Source organism: Varanus komodoensis, unplaced genomic scaffold, assembly GCF_004798865.1.
Source record: "Varanus komodoensis strain SLA01 unplaced genomic scaffold, ASM479886v1 scaffold34_1, whole genome shotgun sequence".
NCBI lineage: Eukaryota > Metazoa > Chordata > Lepidosauria > Squamata > Varanidae > Varanus > Varanus komodoensis.
In genome coordinates this window covers 7902598-7924136 of record NW_025335854.1, presented here as the reverse complement: position 1 = coordinate 7924136, position 21539 = coordinate 7902598, and the positions used below count along the sequence as shown (strand labels likewise).

General features: G+C 43.4%; 1 protein-coding gene and 1 long non-coding RNA gene across 2 annotated transcripts in view; both read left to right on the top strand.

Moving 5' to 3' along the window:
* The window catches only part of RASAL2 (RAS protein activator like 2), a 206580-nt gene that overhangs the window by 467 nt on the left and 184574 nt on the right, over positions 1 to 21539 (top strand). The gene's annotated exons all lie outside the window — the stretch shown is intronic.
* Positions 10 to 21524, top strand: LOC123027848. The gene is made up of 2 exons (XR_006415579.1): positions 10 to 2117; positions 4777 to 21524. It is a non-coding gene; the product is annotated as an uncharacterized LOC123027848 (long non-coding RNA).

Here is a 21539-nt window from a genome sequence, read left to right as displayed (position 1 = left end):
GGCGGCCCTGGAGGAAGGGGCACCTGTGGGCTGGCAGCCACATGTCGGAGCCCCCCGCCCCGGAAGCGGCTGCCTGCATCGCGCCTCATAGCACGGAGCAGACGCCGTGCCTTCCCTTCGTCTCTGCCCTGCGTTGCTGCAGCGGGGTTTCTTCCTTGCTGCTCTTCGGATACCTTTGCGAATGATAAAAGCCTCTTCTCTTGCTGGGTGGTGGGTAGATTTGGAACCTCAATTCTCTGCTGCTAATTCCTGCCCATGAAGGTTAGCGGTGGGGTTGTTGCTCAGGAGTAGAGTGCTTGCACCAGGTAGGGTGGGGTGAGCTCCTTCCTGTAACCTTGGAGTATTTGCTGCCAAAGACTGGGCTGGATGGAGCAATGGTCAGGCTTGGCATCGGGCAGGTTTCTATGTCCCTCCCTCCCTCCTTGCGATGGTAACAAAGTAGGTGTTTCCTGCCTTCTAACCTTTCCGAAGCGTTTGTAATCAGTGATGTGCTTCTCTTTCTGCATCTGCGAAAGTTTTCCTCTGCGCAAAGGCTAGCGTGACTGCATGTAGCTGTCCTGGAACTTGGTCACACCAGTGGATGGGTTAAAGGACTGTTTCAGTGCTAGGAAGCCCCTTTACCAAAACAAAATGTGAAAAACAAAGTAATTTCTTCTGGGGGGGGGGTGTGATACCCATCTCCTGGCACAGCTTCTTCCTCGCTTCCTCCCCACCCCTTAAAAAGAGCAGCTCTGTTCAGTTCGGAATCGTGTTAGCAGAAAAAGCTGCACAGATTAGGTTTCAGAATGTGCTATTGTTTATGATCCCATTGTCCAATCACTGGATAGCTGTTCCAGCAAATGCAGCAGCAGGCTGAAATACTGATGAATGGGCAAAATGTTTCATGTTTGGTCTCACTTTGACCTTGGAGAAATTCTAACCACTAGTGAATTGTTCCTGGGTAAAGAGTCGCGACTAGTGACAGTTTAACAGTTCAGTCCTGTGTACATCGCAAAAATAAGTTCTAGTAAGTTCAGTTGGGGTTACTTTCTGGTAAGTGTGGGTAGGATTGTTGGCTAAAAGTGGCTTATATTTATTTTTAATTGTGTATCCTTTTGAAGAAAACAGTCTAAGTTATGAAAATGTGCTGACAGTGAAACAGTGCTCTGTAATTATTCGACATATGTAAAATTATCAAGATGTTGACAGTTATTAGCAAGTTGCCATTTGTGCTAATTCTGAATAAATCAACTACAGGATGCTCAATTGAAAGCACCCCAGGATCTAGCAAATGCAAAGATGTGGCATGCTGTCATTCTGCAGTCTGTATTTAAATCCTTTGTGCTTGTGAGGAGTCAAGGACAGATTGTGAGTAAAGCCTCGTTTTCTTCCCTTTCCAGCTGGATTTTGGATGACTATTAATGAGTTGCTAGAAGCCTAGAAGATACTGACATTGTTCATCTTGTGGTTTTGTACTTACTTGCTTTCAGCTGGCATCCTTATTTATAGTAAAGGTTGATGAGTGCTTGGAAAGAGGATGTCGGATTCTTTAGCGATCTGGCTGATGTACAAAACTCAGTGTTATTTCCTATTTCTTTCTCGAACCCTCCCTGGTATGTAACGTCCTAAAATAAATCAGTATGCCTTCCCTGTTCCCAAGCTTAGGGTTTGTTTTTTTTAGCAGCCACATTATACAAATGTATGTTTTGCTCAGGTTTAAAATCAGCAATTCAAGGACAAGGGTATTGGTAGATTGATGTGCCATAGTACATACTTCACCTCTGAGTAGCAACGAGATATTATTTTACTTGCTGGTTAGTTGCTATTACAGATCTTTTGCAGCACCTTTAAATGTTGCTGGGCTTTCAGGTATAGTTGAAAGTATGGATAGCGGTTGCCAAGTGGGCCCGAGACAGTGGAGGAGAGGAAATGGGTAAGCTGATAGCTTTTACTGGATTGCTACTGTAAGAGACAGTGTGCTAATACTGTATATGTTGCTTCCAGACAATCTGCCTACCAACCAATATGCAGGGAGTCTATCACCATAACAGTCCAAATTTACCTTATTCCATGAACCTGAACACCCCTCTTTGGCTTCTGCAGAAGAAAATTAAGGAGATGCAATCAGTGACATTCAGGTAGGGGGAGATCTGATGTTGTGGCCACCTGTTTCTGGAATGGGGCCTGTATTTTGCTCTTGCTCAGCAGTGTTGGTCATTGTATTCCCATTTCTTTCTCCTGTTTAAGAGAACGGCTCCCCTTGACATCAGTGGTGAAAAGCAGAAGGGGCTTTTATTAAATGTGGCTATCTTCTGCACTGGGCGGTGGTGTCTCTGCTGCCTGGGAGTGACAGCTTCCATAGGCTTTCCAGTTACAGCTGTGTATATTCACTTTGTTTGTTTAATTTCTGTGCCGCCCAGTAGCCGAAGTTCTCTCCCACGTCTCACGTCTCCCACAGAGGCTGCTTTGTGTCACTGCTATTGAGGAAGGGGGTGGTGGGTGCAAACTCGGGGTTCGTGCGTCAGTGTGCCATGTCCTGCTGGTGATGCATTGACAAGTTGGGCATCCTGCCCAGGGACGGGGCAGCCATCAGAATAGACCCCTGTGCACCAGAAGGCCAGGTCAGTTCCTCTGGGAAAGTGGAGCAGAATCATCCGAAGAAAATACTTCTGGTCCTCCAGACGTGTTGGCCTTCAGCTCACAGTGGCCATAGCCAGCATAGCTAGTCGTGAGGGGTGGTGTGAATTGCAGGCCAAAACTTCTGGAGGACTGCAAATTACTCACCCCTGGTCTGGCATTTCTCTTGTTTGCAGCAAAACTGATCAAGTGAACCTTCTCTGCTTTCATTGCTTCCAAAGAGGCACAAGTTCTTCTGCATTTGTTAATCATTATCTTTTGCTTTTGGGTTGGAAGGCAGAGTATCTTACCTCTTCTCTCCAAACCCTCACACACCAGTGCTCAGCATGGTACCCTTGTGTCAGTTATTATTGGGAGACCCAGTAGAATACCTGAGGCCACAGTGCTTCGTTTTCTCCGCTTTTCTTGAGGTATCGCTGTTAGCCGCCTTGCTATGAGCAAGAATGCTGTTGCTATTCTTGAAGACGCTTTAGTCATTGCTTTCTTGCCTTAGGAAGGCTCAGCATAAAGTCTTGAGTCCTCCTTGCTTCAGAATACTTTCTCGAGGCAAAGTAAGAATTTACTAATTGGTAAGTGTGTGTGTGTGTAGCACAAACATAGGAATATATGTGTGATTAAATTGGGTTTGCACAAAGCTGCCTACTATCAGATATGATATTAACAACGTACATATTGAATATTGACATTTCAAAGTTCCCTTCAGTGTTAAATCTTGGTGATGGGCGGTGTTGGCTGCCAGCCAGAAGCTAAATGTCGCTGCTGATGTGCTTATATACCTGTACAGCTCACTCACTCAAATTCTACAGAAAATACAGTATTTTTCACATTTTTAAAATAATTCTTTCTGGTTTGTAACAAATATAGCTACTGAAATTGCCAGTTCTGCTTTTCAGTTAAAAATATGTTTGCCTTCTATTCCTCTCTACAGTGGCAAGTAGACGGAAGTAAATATATTCTCAGATTGGTTTAAACCCATTCCTTGCCTTGCATAGATTGACCTGGATATGTTCCTGCACATTTAATCAAATCAAAACAATTCCACACTAGTACATAACTAAATGTAGTTCATAGCATGTTATGCTGTAGATATTTATAGTACTGAAGAGCTTTTCTTGGTTAACAAAGAAGTATGGTAGCCTAGTAATGGGGAGGGGGGGGAAGCTGTTAATCCAGCTTTTTGGCCTGTCTTATCCAGTATACATTGGGAATGGCTAATACCAAGTTTTGCCATGAATGACTCTGAAGAGGAAGCATGTTTTGCATAAGAAATAGCAAGTGCCACTCTTCTAGCCCTGCAGTCAGGAAGCTATTAATATAATGGCCATCCACAATTCAGTTTTCTCATGTGTCTATATGGATGCATTTAGTTAGCTCTAGATATTCCTTTAGATCTATGTAGATATATAGATATACGGCTTTATTTATGTAAGCCATCCCGAGGCATTAAGTAGTGGGACAGCATATAAAAACTCCAAATAAATAAATACATAAATAAATAAATAGATCTAGATATTCTGTATCTAAAGATCTAGATCTGTATATTCCTTGTTTGTTGGAAGCAAAAGGCTTTTAGTTCAAAAACTGATTAGAGGAAACAGTTACTTAATTTAAAATAAATTTGTTGACCATTTTTCAAACCTGATTAATTATGTGCAGTGGCGTTCTAGAGCTATTCACCTTGAGTTTATCCAAGGAGCTTATTCAAGAACGTAACTGGAAATCAGGGCAGTTGTAGAGATGAGACAGCTTGTTTCTGAAAGCCCTGGGAGTGGATTCAGCAATGATGCATCATAATAACTAGCTGCTGTGATAAGCCGGCCATGTGACAATGATGGGCATTATTCTGGGAAGTGCTTTCATTGTGACTCTGAGGTTTTTGCCTCACTTTACTCCTGTGAGTGTCCTTAGCCAGCTAAGTGCTCCCCACCCCACACTTCCACAGTTACTCTTCATTTTCTTGAACTTTGCATGATTTCTGCCAATGGTTGATAGCACAAATGGATGAACTCAAACACTTAAAAATCAAGTGCTTTTATCCTGGGGAAATTTGTTTAGCTGATACTGAGAAGAGATAAAAATGTTCTGTTTCCAGGTACCTATAGAGCATGCTAATTTAGGTAAATGTGTGCAGCTGATGTGTCTGTCTAATTTGTGTTAAAGATCACAGCATACGATAGCATATGAATGAGCATACTTTAAACATATCTCAGAAATTTGGAAGATATTGGCCTAACCAGACTGTCTGCAGAAATGTGTCTGGCTCCCAGGGACACATCACAAGGTATGTTTAAGATCACTCACTTTGAAGCAATGACAGGAGAGAGGCTAATTTCAGATCGAGTTTTTAAGCAAAGTGAATTGATTTCATTTATGAAAATTCATCTAGGCTGGATCTTTGCTTAAGGGTGTATGAACGCCTAATAGCAGGGCCTGGGCTTATGTACTTAGGGATGTAGTGGTTGTGCTCATTTACTGGGCAATTCCCCTGTAGCTGTCCAGATTCAGGCATGTTGCTTGGTGAGTCAACAACAAGGGTGTTAAAGTTGGTCACACTGAGTCTCCCAAAGTCAAGGAAGGCAAGCTGTAGCTCCCCTATTTACTGACTGAAGCTCCCTATGGGGAAAAAAGGGGGAAAAATGAGGGAAAAAATCCCCCTTCCCTTTTTTGCATGACATTCCATGCTCTGTGGCTGGATAGGATTGGTTCTCTTTTATTACTATTCTTTCCTAATAACCCTAAGTATAGAAGTAATTAGTCTTGTGTCTTTAAGAGGATGAACGGCAGAGAACATTCAAGTAAAGTTAAGCTTAATCCATATAAGACATAAGATTTGGAGTTCATCTTTAATGCTGAATTTTTACTTGGCTGTCAGTTTAACATACTGAAAGGTCACAATATGTTGGGCTTCATTTAATACGATTGCCTTTTAAAGTGTGTGTGTGTGTTTGTTTGTTTGTTTATTTCACAGAACCCCACAGCCAGGTTGCAATGAAACAAACTTTCTAGCTTGTTTGCTTAAACCCTTTTGGATGTAAAAAAATTGAACTATAATCCAGTGACACATTAAAAACCACAAGTGCTTATTCGATGGCATGACTACAGATTCAGCAAGAAAGAACCAAGATTTCATTATCCCTCTTTACTCGTGGTCAATTAATCACAAGTCTACTGAGATAGTCACTCAGATGAATAGTCACTTAACTGTTTTTCAAAAAATGGTTTAGAAAGAACAAAGTATTAAAGTAGCACTTTGTCAGTTTTCTGTGTAAAGCTTGATAGTTTATTTCTAAGTGGTTGGGAATTCAGTATTGGGCCTAACACCAAGTTCAGACCTGCTGAAGCTCAAATGACACGTGCTTATGGCAGGCCTCATTCGTTACACTTTTGCTTGTTTTCTCTGCTCATTCGGCAACTGCAGAGTCACCCACATGCTTCAGGACTTAAGAGCCACCGTTCTGGATCAGCTCAAGGGTTCGTCTAGAGCAGCATTCTGTTCGCACAGTGCACTGCCTGTGAGATGCCCAGAAATAGGATGTGAATGCAGCAGCTCCTTCCCAGCTGTGTCCCTCATGTCTTCCGTACCACTTCAGAGGTGGCATCTCACGCTTGGGACAAGTAGGCGCGGGCAGCCTCATCCTCTGTGGCTTCGTCTAACTTCCTTTTTAAAGCCATCCAAGTTGGTGGCTGCCCATCACTACATGTGGTAGCGAATTCCATAGTTTAGCCTCAGAGTGGACCAAAAAGAGTTATACAACAACTGGCCAGGTCACATTTGATCTCTTAGATGCTCCGAGTGTCCTCCGTCAGCGTTGCACCATTCCTGGAACCTGTCTCCAACCCTGTGACACACATTCCAGTTAGCGCCAGCTGGAATACTCGTATGTACCCATATGTGCTATGCCAGGAAGTACTTTCTTTTATCTGTCCTGAACCTGCCATCATCCAGCCGCATGGGATGACCCTGGCTCTAGGATAATGGGAGAAAGAGAAAAATGTCTTGCTATCTGTTTTTGCTGTACCATGCATAATTTGGTCTACCTCAATTGCATCTTGCCCTGCTCGCCATTTTGTTAAGCAAAGCAGTGACCCAAACAGTAACTGCCTTATATTGTTGTAGTTAGGAAAACATGGCACTGGCTATAGAACACACAGTTCTCTAAGTGCTGTACAGATTATTATCATTATAACTTTGCAATACGGTAATGTTTTATCAATATACTTTCTTGGGCATAGCTCATCACTGATTATGTCATTTAGTACTGAAGTACTAGAAAGAGTAGAGAGTTCATACTACAGTGGGAAAATGGAATAAACTAGTTTAGACTCATTCCTTAGCTGGAATCTTTGTGGCCAGTGTCTTTTTAAAGTATAAGCTTGATTCTGCAAGAGCTGGCAGATACGTAGCTGATACTCCATCACTGTGCTGCGCGACAATGACACTTTTTTGAGCCGATAAGCCTTGGCATTGAACAGGCATTTGCACGAGAATACAAATGCACTGCAAGGTCTCTGCCTTCATTAATAAGGGGAAACTGTATATGCTCTATCGCGTTAGTGACTTTATTGAAAAGGTATCTATCTCATATCTGTGCAAGTATGATGCATCACTTATGTTAGCATTGAAAAAAGGATAAATGCTCAACTGAAGCAAGACCTGCAGTGATACCCAGCAGGTTATGGGCGTGTAAGATGACATGCTGGAAAAAGTGGTGCAAAGTAAGGCTTCATAGGTTCCCCTGTTCTGCCTTAAAAATAATCGGAATAATTTATTTACTTGTCTCCAATTTATATTTGCCCTGTAGTGGCTAATAAGAAATTTTAGGACAGCTTACGAAAGAATAATGATTACAAATATTACAAAACAAACAGAACAGTGCAGTATTTGCGCAGAAGAAAATTCCAGTCAAGAAAAAGTCAAGTTTAAAAGTGTTACAGTTAGTCATGGTTAAATGTTTGAGATGCCCTTCCGTGGACTTTTCCTGCCCCTCGGCTCTTCCTGCCAGCAGCAATGACTTCAGTGGGACTGACCAGGAGAAGAGTGCACACCGTTATGCCTATCCCTGGGTTATTTGGGAGTCACAAGCCATGAATCAGGTTTGGAGTTAATGCTTTTTCTTGCAGGCAAGTTCCTGTAATCAGAATTGCTCCTGACATACAGGAGGAACCGAGCAGGAGTGAACAAGCAGCGCGTGCCAGCCAGCTGGTCAATGGCAGACTAGCATTGTCCGTATTTGTGGCCATGCCTTGGAACAAACTTGGAAGCATTATTCCTTTACTCTTACTGGAGGCAGAGGCTGAGAAAATGTTACCTAGTTAATGGCTGTTTAATAAAAAGTAAAATACTTAGTGGCTGAGCTGAGATTTGAACTGCAGACTTCTCAGTTCGTGTTCCTACTATTATCTTTCTAATTTGGTATGGGCAATTTCTGCCCTGCAGGAATTCTTTGTGGTACAGCAGTGTGTGTGTGTGCGCATAATTTATATGTGCTTAATAAAGAATGTTCTGTGTTCCAAAATGTACTGATCTGGGAAACCTGGCATTAAGCTATTCAATCTTAATTTTTCTTATGCTGCAGAAAGTTTCCAAATGATGAGTGTGAAGCAGCTGGCTATGATCTACCTCCTTTTAAAGTGTGTATTTTCTGTACATGCTCCCTTTTCATTGGTATTTTGGAGCAGGTGTGAATTGGCTAGATGTGCATTTGGTCCCTGCTTCTGTATGGTGCAATACATTTAGAACTGAATTGATCTGCGTTTGATTTCTGCCATCCACTCAGAAAGCCTTCCTTATTTGTCTTTTTAGTGTGCATGTAAGTATGGGTAGTCCTTTCTTTTGTACCTCTGGCAGAATTAATGGGTACTGATGAGTACTGATGCTATAGCTCTGATAGGGCCAAATTAGAGGAGGCTGCTTTGTGTTTTTGAATGGAACTGCTCTGATAACCTGATTGTGTGGAAAGGGGTTCCTCAGCAGTGTCTGCAGGGGGGGAGCTGCCTTCTGCAGTTTCTCTGTGTGAGTGTCAGGGTCCCAGGCCACTGAGGCAAGACAGAGGCACCAGGACCAGGGCAACAAAGCTTGAGGCGAGACAGAGTCCAAAGTTTAATGCGAGGCTTCATGGCAAGTCCAAGTTATAATCACAGAGCGATCTGAGGCCAGGAACAAGGAGTATGTAATAGGAGCAAGACAAGTCATGGGCAAGCCAAGGGTCAGAAACAGGAAGATAAACCGGTGGAGCACCTTGAGGTAGGATAACTGGGCAGGATGAGTGGCAAAGGTTAGGCAAAATGCAGGCACTGCAGCAAGCAGGAGGACCTGTGATGCCGAGGCAACCTGGCAAGGGTCAGGTAGGATGCAGGTACTACAGCAGAGAGGAAGGCTTGTGTTTCGGAGGCCAGTTTTTGTCTAGCTCTTCCCCAAGGTCTCCCAGGACGAGGCTGGGAGCTCCAGCAGGGCCTGGGGCCCATCGTGCGAACATGGTTGTCGTTCTTCTGGTTCTGGTCACCGGAGCAGCCCAGATATCGACAGCGAGTACTTCTGGCTCTGATACAATAAATGCCAACTGGAAGAAAGGCAAATGGAGGAGGGCTGCAGAGGGGCTAGCAGTGTGCACAGGTTCTCACAGTCCTCAGTAAGGCACCTCCTCTTGTTTTGGGCCCAAACTCACAAGTGCACCCTCTGGGAATTTTGATGCAGGACACATCAAATTGGTGAGACACTTTTATTGCAGCAAATCTTACAGTAAAACCTTAATGAAATCATATAGCTGGTGATAATTTCACAGCAATTCCTTTAAGTAATTTTACAACAATCCACAGCTCATAATCTGTAAGCTGTCTGAGATCTGGGCAACTCGGTTTGCCCTTTGGAATCATCACCGCTCACAGTCCAGGTTGAGAAACTGAAGGATGCCCGAGTGTAGCCCAGACGATCCAACACAAGCGTTCTTGCTAGAAAAGGAGCAGAATTAAGCTGCACGTGCAAAGGTTTACTCCAACCCCGGGAATCTTCATTTGAACATTCACATTATATCAGTCCTGGCCTGTCACATCCACGAGTCAAAAGAAGTTCACCGGTAAGTCCAGAGAAAACCTCATACAGACTGACTGACCATCATGGCTTTCACCTTGCTTTTTCCATGCTACATGGGGCCAGGCATCAAAAAAATCCAAGATTCGACGTCAGTCCAAGCCATCTGGCAAATCTAAACTATCAAGGATGAAGTTCCACAAGCCATCACAAACAGGAATTCACATCCTGTGAATAGCATAGCAGTATATTTCTTGGCAGGATATCTATTATCCAAAGCTGCTTTTGGTAACAGTAGTTGTTGTTATCTTAGAATGCCTTGCCTAAGCAGTCCTTGGGACCTCATCCGCTCAGAGCTCCAGTTTGCCCCCAGAGCTGACAGTTCCTTAAATGGTACCTTGAAGGAGATGTGTGATGGGATTTCTGTATGTATAATTCCTGATGGGAAAACAGTATATGAAGGCCACAAAATCCTGTCTTCCAGACCCAAATCAAACCCTTTCCCCCCTCCACCCCAATGGCTGATATTTACACAGAACACAATGATGGAAGTGATGGTGTGCTTAATATTCCATCTAGTCTGGCACTCAGCGGAGGCAGGGTTTTTCCCAACAGCCCACAGTGTAACTAATTTACTTTTCTGCCTCCCCCCCCCACTCTTGTGCGCCAAGATAATATGAATTGTTAATGAGTCATTACTCTGTTTCTATTTAATTTGGGGTGCATTTTTGCATTTCTAGTACTTTGAGATTTCATTTAATATACTTTCCTCTATTGCACATCAGAGAGCAAAACGGAAGCACCCTTGGGCAGAGATTATCCTGGTAGAGGTACTTTTTGTATGCATGGCGTCTCTTCCTAAGCATTTGAGATTCAGTGCCAGCGGGTACCACGTTCAGATTGAATTCACTTTGCACACTGCACTTGCTGTCATTCTGTGTAATCTCCTTTATGAAGTCAGTACAGAACAAGAAAAAAGAAAACTGGTTAAAATGGGAATGGGAAGCCGAATGTGCAGAGTGGCTGTCGTGTTCTGTGTGGTGAAATAACGTGGCTTCCTGGGTTCCCTTGGTTATTTGCACAAGATGTTGTTTTCAGGAAAAAAAATGCTAGGTAGACAGGTAGTCCATGTTCTTACAGGATGGCAATACATATTCAGCTTTTAAAAATGCTTTCCCCAAAGAAATGCATCTGGGAATCACGAATAAGTGTCCTTCTTGTTACGTTTCCTTAGGAATCAGCAAATACTTGGTAAGTCTTCTTGTGAATTGTCAGTAAAACAGAAGACTGGTGTCCTCATCCTACCTAGCAACTTGCCACCAAATCGGGACAGGACGTTAATGAAGAAAGGATATGAAATTAGAACGTTTCCCATGCTACAGTCTTCCCCTAGGGCCAAACCTGTTGGGGTCTTTTATGTACACTTAGGGGTTTGTATAGCTTTTCATACATGCAAGCAACTGTGTTTTTATTGTCCTTGTATGTATCTGGAACAGGCTGCAGACGTTGCAGAGCTTCTCCTGTCCATGAGAAATAAATTCAGATAAACTTGAATTCAGATAAAATGTGCTCACATTTCATGGCAAGGTTGCAGATTTCATGAGACTTACCAGAGTAATATTGTAGCTGTTCTGGTGTGCGTACACACATCTATCTTCATGAGATACTGAACAGTGTATTCCATGCTGAACTGAAATATATTATTTAAAATATTATCCTGGATATAATTGAGATGCACTGTTTATGGAATGTGCTGTTACAGTTTTTGTAGTTTGTTAGTCTAGCTGAGTTTTCCAAATTTCTGCCAAAGTATATTACAGATATATAGAACTTTTATATAATCCTGCAGGGAAGCACTGGTTGCTCATGAAATTCAAATTAATCCCATGTAGATTTGTTAAACAGTAGTATCTCCTGTCTGAGATTAATGCAGTCAGATGTAGCTTATGTTGACTTTGGATGACCTGTGAATTTTTTCCCTACCCACCTGCCACTTGAAGCTTTTGTGCTTGCGAAGGACCAGCGCCAGTGGAAAGCATGTGTCATTTTTCTTCCTTTTGTATCTTTTTCTGGAGAGCTGAAGCACTGCCGGCTTTGTGCTGTCCACTTTTGCCTTTGGTTTGCCTGCCTTTCGTCTAGGAACAAAATGAGTTCTGAATTCGCTGTCGCCTTTCTGCTTGGGGGAATCTTAACACAAGTGCATTCCGTATAATAGATTTTTGTGAATCCTTGCTATTACCTTCTAGAAGTTGAAGAGAGATGTGTGGGAGAAAACTAGTGCTCAAATAATGGAGATGGGCAGCAGGAACAGCAGGGGGTCCTTAATAAGCCCCCCCCCCAAGCATCATCTAAGAAAGTCATGACAAAATTTAAGGCAGTCTGGCTCCCCCGGTCTCCCAGTAACGGGAGCTCTTGCAGCAACCTATGCTGTGCACTGGGATGGTGTGGGGAGCAGGTACCTTGGCCTCTAATGCAAAACTTGACAGAGTATGACTGTGACAGCTGGAGGAGCAACAGGGAGAGATTTGTGTGGGCTCGCTGTGAGGCCTTCTCCAGGGTGGTGGCAACAGTTGCAATACCACAGCTTGGCATTCCGTCGAGCTTTTTGGGGTGGCAAGGGGCTCGTGAGGTCTTTACGTGGGGTGCAGAGACCCACCTGTATGCATGGTGTGACCAGCTGGCAAAACACGTTGTGGATTGCTCACATCTAGATCTGTGATTGTTGCATCTGCAAGTATGTCCAGTGTCCAGCTTGCCCTGGATATGGACCAGGTTCATGGATATTCAAGGCTGACTGCCTGCATTCTTGACCATTTCCTGTTCTGCTGAATTATAACAGACTTCTTGGATGTTGTACCTGGATTTTGAAAATCCCTTAGGCTTCCTTCCTCTGTCATACCAATTTCCTCTCAGACTTTTTGCTCATTGGCGAAGACCATCTTGTTTAGTTGTGCCTTGAGTTAGACATTGTTCTTCCTGATTGACTCTGGCTTTTGCCAAAGGTGGACTAGAATATTGAAAAGTAATCAGTAATTTGAACTTTAAAGAACTTGCAGTATTTTGAAAAGCTAGGACTGTAGCAAAAATGGACATCAAGGCTGAAATTCTATAGACGTTGATCCCATATTTATCTGGGAGACGTATTGAACTTGTTGGGGCTTACTTCAAGGTAGACACATATGGAATTGCACTGTAAATGTCAATGACATGGCGGAGTACTTGTCCTGCTGATAAATGCACAACCTGTTGTCTGCTTTGCAATTTATGGAGCAAAGGAATTTGCCGGTAAGAGATGAGGTATGCTCACCATACTGTTCCCCAGAAGGTCTATTTAATTACAGCAGTTTGAGTAATTTCATTTGTCAAGGCAGTTCATTCCTCAGACATGTGAATTTTTTCTTACATAAATCAAATACTCTGAATTTGGGTAGAGATGAAATGGGGGTGAAAACTAACACAAGAATTGCTTTGTTGGATTAGAACAAGACACATCTACAGCAGCATCCGTTTTCTGGGAGCAGCCAGCCAGTTTGGTCCACAAAACTAAAAAAAGCAGAGCCAAAAGACTGTCTTTCCCAATTCCCCCTCCCCTCCAATTGATTCTCAGGTATGCTGCCTCCGAACAAGGACATTCCATTTGGTTCCATTGGTGAATGGCTGTTGACAGATCCATTTTCCATGATTAAACCCTTTTAATGTCATCTGAGTCAGTGCTTTTGCATCATTGCATTGGATGTCATAAACTACGCATTGTGTAGAGAAACTTTCTTTGGTTGTCCAGGATCTGCTGTGTCATTGGGTAATGAATTCTAGCTTTAGGAACACAGAAGAAATTTTTTTCTTCTTCCTGGGTGTGACTCTTGATCACATTTACTTTGTATTTTATTCCCCTAAACCAAGAAGCCTTGAGATATGAAGGGATGACACCTTAGAGACGTTATGGTTACCTCTGTTAAAGACCAGATATTGGACGGGAAGGACTTTTGGTGTGATTCAACAGGACTTAAGGTAGAGGGTGGTTAAAAGAAGCTCAGTCTGAGAAGGTGTAGAGAAGATTAGCATAATTGCGTGACTGGAACATTGTGAAAGGTCTGTAGAGTCGTCCAAAACCTTTTTGGTTCCGAGGCTGCATTCGGTGTGCACACACGCATTTGCATGTGTGCGCGTGCACACACGTGTGTGCAAGGCGTCTGCAATCACGGAAGGGAAATAAGCTACAGTCACTTATTTTATCTTCCCCATATACCAGAGGTGTCCTCAGCAATGCGGCTTGTTGTGTCATGCAAACCTGGTCCAGGTGGCTTGACCCCTGAGTGACAAGCCACGCAGAACCGAACAGCAGCCTGTGGATTCTGGCCAGCGCGATCGCCATGGCAGCCAGCCCCTCTGGCCAGCTTGGCAAGACCCAGGAGCACACGCCGCTGAGGTTAGTTGGGTGAATTCCCCTGGCACATGATAGGTATGCATGGAGGAAAAAACAACGCCACCCTGGTCTACGTTCCCTCCCTGTGATTAGGCAGCCTGGCTCCCCCACACGTACGAGCCTCTCCCCCAGCACTCCGACCGAGGCAGCTGTTTCCTTGCTCCTGACAGCAGCGGGGAAAGATCCGTCCCTCTTCCTTCCGCCTCCCTGTTAATGGCTGATCGGCTGTTAGCGTAGGAAAGTCGGCAGGGCACCCTCAGGTCCCGTGAGCTGCACAGAGAGCGGTCAGCGTGAGTCCACCCCAGAAGCCAGCTGTCTTATGCAACCTGCATGAAACTCCTCTGCTACGTAGGCCTTTCTCCTTTCGTGTGGCTTACTAAAACCAGTTACAAATGACTTTACTTTGGATAACCTTTCAAATGATCACTTTTGAATAAAATCCTTCCTGAATAACTGCCGAAAAGTTTGTCGTGGTCGTATGGTCTGGCTGCACGATACTTGTGAGAACATGCTTTAATGACAGCCATTGCATCGTGCCGTCCCCACAGCTTGTGCCCGTTTTCATTTTGCAGCCTTGATGGACGAGCATCTGCTCTGCATTCACTTTATTAGAGTTGATTGTTTCGCTCTGTATTGGCAGCTGGGCAGCTGCCTTTGTTCCTAGCAGGTAATACCTATGTGGAAGAGCCAGTTTCTGAGTTCCATCTCGGTCACTCTCCAACATCTTGCTAGGCAGAGAGCCGGCTGGTAACAGGAACAATCCAGAGCAAAGGCAGCTACCTTGATTCTAGCTGGCCTCTTTTATATTCGATGGGACAAAGTGGGCATGTTCTAATCAGCAAGGCTGGAAGGTGCCTGAACTGCTCCTTCCATCCCACAAAACTGCATCAGGGTAGCGTGCAGAACTCCTTGCAGTCGGATCTGCCTTTGCTTTGGCCACTGCCAAGAGCTCCACTGGCGGTATGGTCATTTAAAAGGCTGCTTCCCAATTTAGATTTGTGCTGCTTTCTTTTTTGTATCCTCCCACCTCCAGCACAGTTTTGAAATCTTTTGTCTGGCCATGACTCAGCTGAAAACGGAGCCATCATCACGTGGCTTCATGGAGAGTCCCTTTGCTTCTTGGAAGTGGGCATTTCAGCATCTGCCTGGAACACTGAAGAGCTGTGTGTTTGTGCAGGGTGTGTTTTCTACAGGAACCATGTAGATTTCCCATGTTACATGGAAGGGACAGCATCTTTCCCTGGTAGCTAGCTTCTGTTCCAAAGCCTGCTGATCCTAAAAGCGGACTGAATAGCAGAAAGCACTTGTTGAGGCCATCTTGCGAAGGATAAGAAGGAAGGAAACAAAGGAAAGCCAGTCATTCTTCCTTTCCAGCGCTCAGAGGAACGCTCCTCTTTTGCTCTTCAAATGAATTGCTTACTGCTTCTTAGTGGCCGTCTTCACACTTGAGTTTGCTCGGCAGGAGCCGCTCAACACTGGATGGCATTCCTGTACACGAACACAGGGTACTTGACCAAAGAGCTTTGGTTTACATTCCGGACTGTCATTAGATAGCTCCTCTTAAAATATTTATTTAAATCTTTTCTCTCCAATTATTGCTTTGATATTTTGAAGTAAAATGTGTGTAAGCACTGACTTCCAGACAGCTAGAAGCCAGCTATCCTGTGCAACTGAAAACACATTTGAACAGGCAAGCAGGTGAGCGTGTTGAATCCCACCTGCCGTAGCCAGACCATTTCTATTGGTGGAAAAGTGGAGATGGGATAATAAGGGGATGCTTGCTTGTCATATTTTCCGCTTTCTCACAAAAGTAACCAGATTTAGAGGTGGAAAAGCACAATATTGTCTCTCTTTCTTGGGCATTAGGTTCAGCTATAGCTGTTTGATCCTTGCCTCTAATCACTGCGTAGAAGAGTGGTTGGTGCTTATAGAATATGTTTGGGGAGTGGGATTAAATTACCAATCCCACTAATTAAATTACCAGTCCCACTAATCCAAAAAAGCTTGGATTAGCATTGATAGCAAATTATGTAGCAATGCCAAATAAGTCTCAGGTCTGGGAAGAGTCTGATATCAGAGGCAAAACTTGAAGTTTGCAGCTTCCACAGGGGCTGCTGTAGCAGCAATATGTAAGTAGCTGGACTCTGCTAACTCTGCTACTGGGACTGGAGAGACGTGGGTTCAAGTCCCCGCTTGTCCATGAAGCTCACTGCGTAATTTTGGGCTCTAGGCTAATCTAATTTACAAGCTTGTTGTATGAATAATGCGGTTATTATTGAAGTATACTAAGCTGAATGTTCTTAGTCACATATCCTGCTATGGTGTGCTTAGCTATTGAACATGGTTCCATCAATGTCCACCCTTTTAGCAGGTCTAGTGCAATTGGAATTTAATAAGCTGAAGTAGGTAAGGTTTGTTGAATTCACCCTAAATTTTTTAAATTTTAAAAATTTAAAAATTTTTAGATGTTTGTTCAAGACAGGAATATGTGGAAATGCCACTGTTTTTAAGACACACGCAGCAGGGATATTTGGGGTGCAATCCTACGCATGTTTAGACAGAAGACAAGGCCTACAACTCCTGGCATTCTGCAGACGTCCATGCTTTCTGGGCAATGCTGGAGTTTATTGATGCTTTTTGAACGTGTGCTGGACTGTACCCATGGTAGTGCAACTGATTTTAGTTCCCTCAAGTAGAGCTGTAACTGCAAAACCTTTTAACACTCCAGACATGCTGGTTGAACCAAGTGATAATAATATGTTGTACTGACAATATATTTTCTCTTTCAACCGACTATCTTATCTATTCATATTGGTGCTGCCCAAATATTTGAGATTCTTTAAAGTAAGACCCTTTAAAGACCTAGAATTATATTCAAAGGATCTCATATGCTGCTTGCATGATAGCAATGTGTTTTCAGTTGCACAAAATACAACTGTGCAACTGAAAACACATCTTTACAGAAGCAGCTATTTATTTGTGAGTTTAATTTGTACTCTGTCTTTCTACCAAGAAAATGACACTTCAAATTCTGGGTTGCTTGTCAAAATGATAAGATTCAGAGACCAGATTATATGGTAAAAAGATATTTCAACTTCTAATTAGCATGCACTTCTTTTGTCTTTTCCCCTAATATTACTTAAATTGTGGATACTTTTTAGAATGTAGGCCACTTAATAGCCACTTAAAGGTGTATTACCATGTAGCAATTGCTTTTGAAGATTTATTTTCTTTTCTGTACTTGAATTCAGTTTATGCTATAAATTTATTCTTAAGATCCTGAAATTAAATTGGGGTGATATGGCTGAAGGAAAAACAGCTGCACATAGCAGTTCTAGTATTATTTACTTATTGATTTATTTAATACATTTCTGTACCTCCACATTAGCCTGTAGGGCTCTCTGGGCGGTTTACAATTATAACAGGTAAATCAGTTTAAAATAAATAAAACATTTTTAAAGAATAAAACATAATAAACCAATACAATAATGGGTTTGGCAACAACAATATATAAAATAACTCTGCACTGAGGAGATCTTAATAACACCATTAAGGCAGCTAACTATTAAAAATATTTCTTGAATGAAAAGCTCTTGAGAGGACAACAAGGACTTCAGTAGCCTTGAGCTGAGGCAACCTGGCTAGTCAGTGTGTTCTGCAGTGACTCTGAGTGTCCTTCCCATCCTTTAGAGTTATGGGAAGGAACAGCTTCAGGCCCTGGGCATAAAGAGTTAATGAGAATTGTATGCAGGTCCGTGTGGGGCTCTCAGGCTCAGGTCCTTTTGTCTGTGAGCAAAAGCCCTTGTGCTTTTCAATGTCTCTGTCAAAAGAGAATAGTGGCAACAGAAGGGATGCCCTTAGAAGTGATTTCGGAACAAATGCAAAAAGTCTTTATTCACAACAATTGACTAGAATGTGCTTGAAATTCTAAATATTATCTCGGAAGTCTAGAGGACAGGCTTAAGTCTAGACACTGAGAGAATTTAGTTTGCTAAAAATTATCCTGTTGTTGATTTGGGCCTAGAAAAATAAGCATTTCACTTGCTGGATAATGGTTTCTCCTGGTAGCTAAATACTAATGGATAAATTTAGAGCATAAGCGAGATGCTGATGAAAAGCCCAACTTTAGTTGATGAGAAAATGGAAAGTCAATAAATGCCTGTCGCTCCGTTGCCCTGTGTTATATCTGGTCTCTTGATTAATTTTTTCTCCTACCTGATCTGACTGCAGATTTTTTTTGAAAGGGTTTCTTGATAATGCCAATGAATGAGTGAATATTTCGTATGCATCACAGGCTGGCATATCAACATTCAAGGCAGAAAACAGAGGATGGTAATTCCTACAATCTATTCTTACCTGTCAGATGCTTTTCTAACTCAAATGTTAGCAGTTGATCAACACATTTTGGTTCTGTAAATTGAAACATTTGTCTAAAGTGAGACTGGACAACATAGTTGATTAGTGAATTCAGTTTCAGCAAAAACTCTTCACATGGTCTCTCATAGGGTTACATGAGGGTTGTTTAACCCTTGAATGACCCTGGCCAGGTTCACAGGGCAACCCCCAGTTGGGAGGGGGTATAATGGGGGATGACTGCTGCAGCCCCTGAAGAGTTAATTATCCCATAATAGACCACTGTGTCATTTGAACGAGGCACTGTCTGGATATTTTGTCTGTCTGTGTCCCTCCTCTTCTCCTCAAGCAAGGGTTTTGAACATCGTACAGCCAGCAGGCTGGTGTCCATTTTGGCGATGTTTTTGGAGGGCCACATTCTGCTTGTGGGCGCAGTCAGCACCAGGAGGGGCAGAGCCAGAATGCCCATGCATTTTAGCTTGGGAGCCAACCTGTGGTCCTGGGGTGAGCATCCGGGGGTCACCGGAGGGCTCAGCCAGCCACCTTTGGGGTTGAGAGCATCACCTGGCCCTGGAAGGAGGCGTTGACCCGCACCTACGAGCTGCAGCCGGGACCAACCGCCCTCTTCCTCCCTGTCTGCAGCAGGGGCTGCAGGCCTCTCTCTCCTTTCATCACCATGCCGGAAGAGGCCTTCAGCGCAAGGTGCTGCATGGCAGTGGCCCCAGAGGCAGCGCATCCCACGCCACACCTCCTGACTGCGAGGAAGAGCCCCTCTCCGCAAGGCAGGGCCAAGCTCTCCGGCCAGCCGGACTGGCCGCTGGCTCTTCTGGCGAGTCTCTGCCACCTGCTCTCTGAAGCGAGGGATTTATCCGGCCTCTGGTGCTCGCGGCATCTCTCCCTCTTCAGGCTTCCATGCTGCTCCAGACTTCTACGTCAACGTCTCACGGGATATTTCCTTGTCAGATGGGTCATTTGGAGAACGGTGCAACGAGTCCCAGTAATTCTTCGGAGCAGCAGTGGGCACAACCCAGGCAGCGTGTTTGTGTGTGCCGGTGCTTTTGCTTGGTCAACAGGCAGCTGACAGTGCCCAGTAATGGAGGCAGCTGTAAACATTCTCCATTTGGCAGGAGGGAGGGTCCCTGGGAATGCTGCTGAGCCAGCCAAATCCTTATTGTGATGGGCAGGGAAGGCCTGGAGACTCACCATTCTCTTGATTATACGCTACATGTGGCTTTTGTGATAGCTGAAAACATGTGAGTCTGACAGAGTTGAGCTGCTCAGTCTTGCCCTCTGGGAGGATAAAGGTATGATAGGAGGGAGGGTGGATTATAACATTTAATAAATAACCTACTGATCAAGGTGGATCTTAGTTTGATGATTGCAAGCTATTTATGCCATTGCAATCTTACTAGTGGCTTGCTTTCAGTATAGTGAAGCCTTTTGATTCAAATTGGGAATTCAGATTCTTGTTGGAAGGAAAGGAGCATTTTCCGATTGTTCTTCTAGCTAGGCAGTGATTGTGATTTTTAAAAAACAAATCTTAACATCTAAGCGTGAGCAGGCATTTGTGAAGTTGTATAGTCAACTGCAACAAGAATCAGTTCCGCTCAGTAGCTGTACTCTTGTGAACGGGATGCCTGGGTCCTTGGAAACGGTCCCTTCCCCTTTCTTCTTCCTTGTGCCACATAAATCTAGTATGATATGAAGTAAGTTTGACCGTCTGCCTCACTCCTTGTAGGGATGGGAGTTGTAAACCTGTCATTACTTTTAAGAGCAGGCTACCTCCATGTGTGGTACTTTTGCAAAGGATAAGGAGAAACAAAATATTGTGTGTATGTGTGAGAGAGTCAGAGAGAGAGAGAGAGAGAGAGAGAATTGCCAGTAAACAGCCTTGGAGCACAGTACAGAGGTGGCTATGTACATAAGAGCTGATGAAAAGGAAACTGGCCAACCCGAGTAATATAACAGGTTCTTGCTAAATTACCTTTCATAGATTTAAGAAGGCTTCCTGGTTAACGGGGTTTGATTAAGATAAATACTAGGACTATTTGTGCTGTTTCTAAATAAAAAATAAAAACAAAGCAGAGGTCATTAGCTCTTATAGTGATAGCTGTGCTTGTTTTGCAATGGGTTGAACAAGAGACCATGGTAAACCTTTTTCTAGTACATCTACAGACCTTGCTGGATAATTTTCCCATGACTTTGTTCTCCATGGCGCTGATGTTCTATATCTCAGGAAATTCCTGGTCTGGCATTTGCTCAAAGCTGAAATTTTTATTTTAACAATCACAACCACATTTGTATCCCGCCTTCACTCTTGAGCTGGGTGGTGGGAATGTATGAGCTTACGGCCTTTCACACGGCTATCCTGTGCGATCGGCAAAGCTGAGAAACAGCGACTCGGATATGCCTGCTCAGCTTTGTGGTTACGACTACGCAGCACAGTTTGAATATGAGTTTCCAACCCAAATCCAATGCTATTGATTGCAGCTGTGCCCCCACCCCTCCGGGTTAAGTTGTGTACCATATCACAACCCGTGTGCCCTCCCCATTTTCTATTTTTATTTATTTATTTATTTATTAAAACATTTCTGTGCCGCCCCTTGCCGAAGCCTCAGGGTGGCTTACAACACAATAAAATACAATAAAATACAAAAATAAACAATATAAAATTAAAATTAACATAAAATAAATAAACAATATAAAAGATAAAATAAATAAACAATATATATTCTATGCATGCAAAGGATTGTTTTTATAATCGGGTGTGGACTTCAGCATTAATAAACACTTGGATAATACTTTTGACAGAAGCCCCATCTTCTTTGCACCTCAGTCATTGTTACTGATTGAAGGAAAATGTCTCCTTTTGCCATGACCGAAGCCACTGAGTGGAGTCGCCCAGGTTAATACGTGCTTCAACAGAGATGCGGCCAGACTTGAGGGCAGAGATGGCCGCTTTACCGCACACTCGCTCCCACGGTGTGCTGAACCGTTTCTTGACTTTAAGAAGAAGAATGAAGATGACTGGTTTATTCAACTAACAGGGCATCTGTCCACGAGGAATTGCTTCTTTTGGTAAATAAATATATCTGCCTCCCCGTGTGTGAATTATCTTGA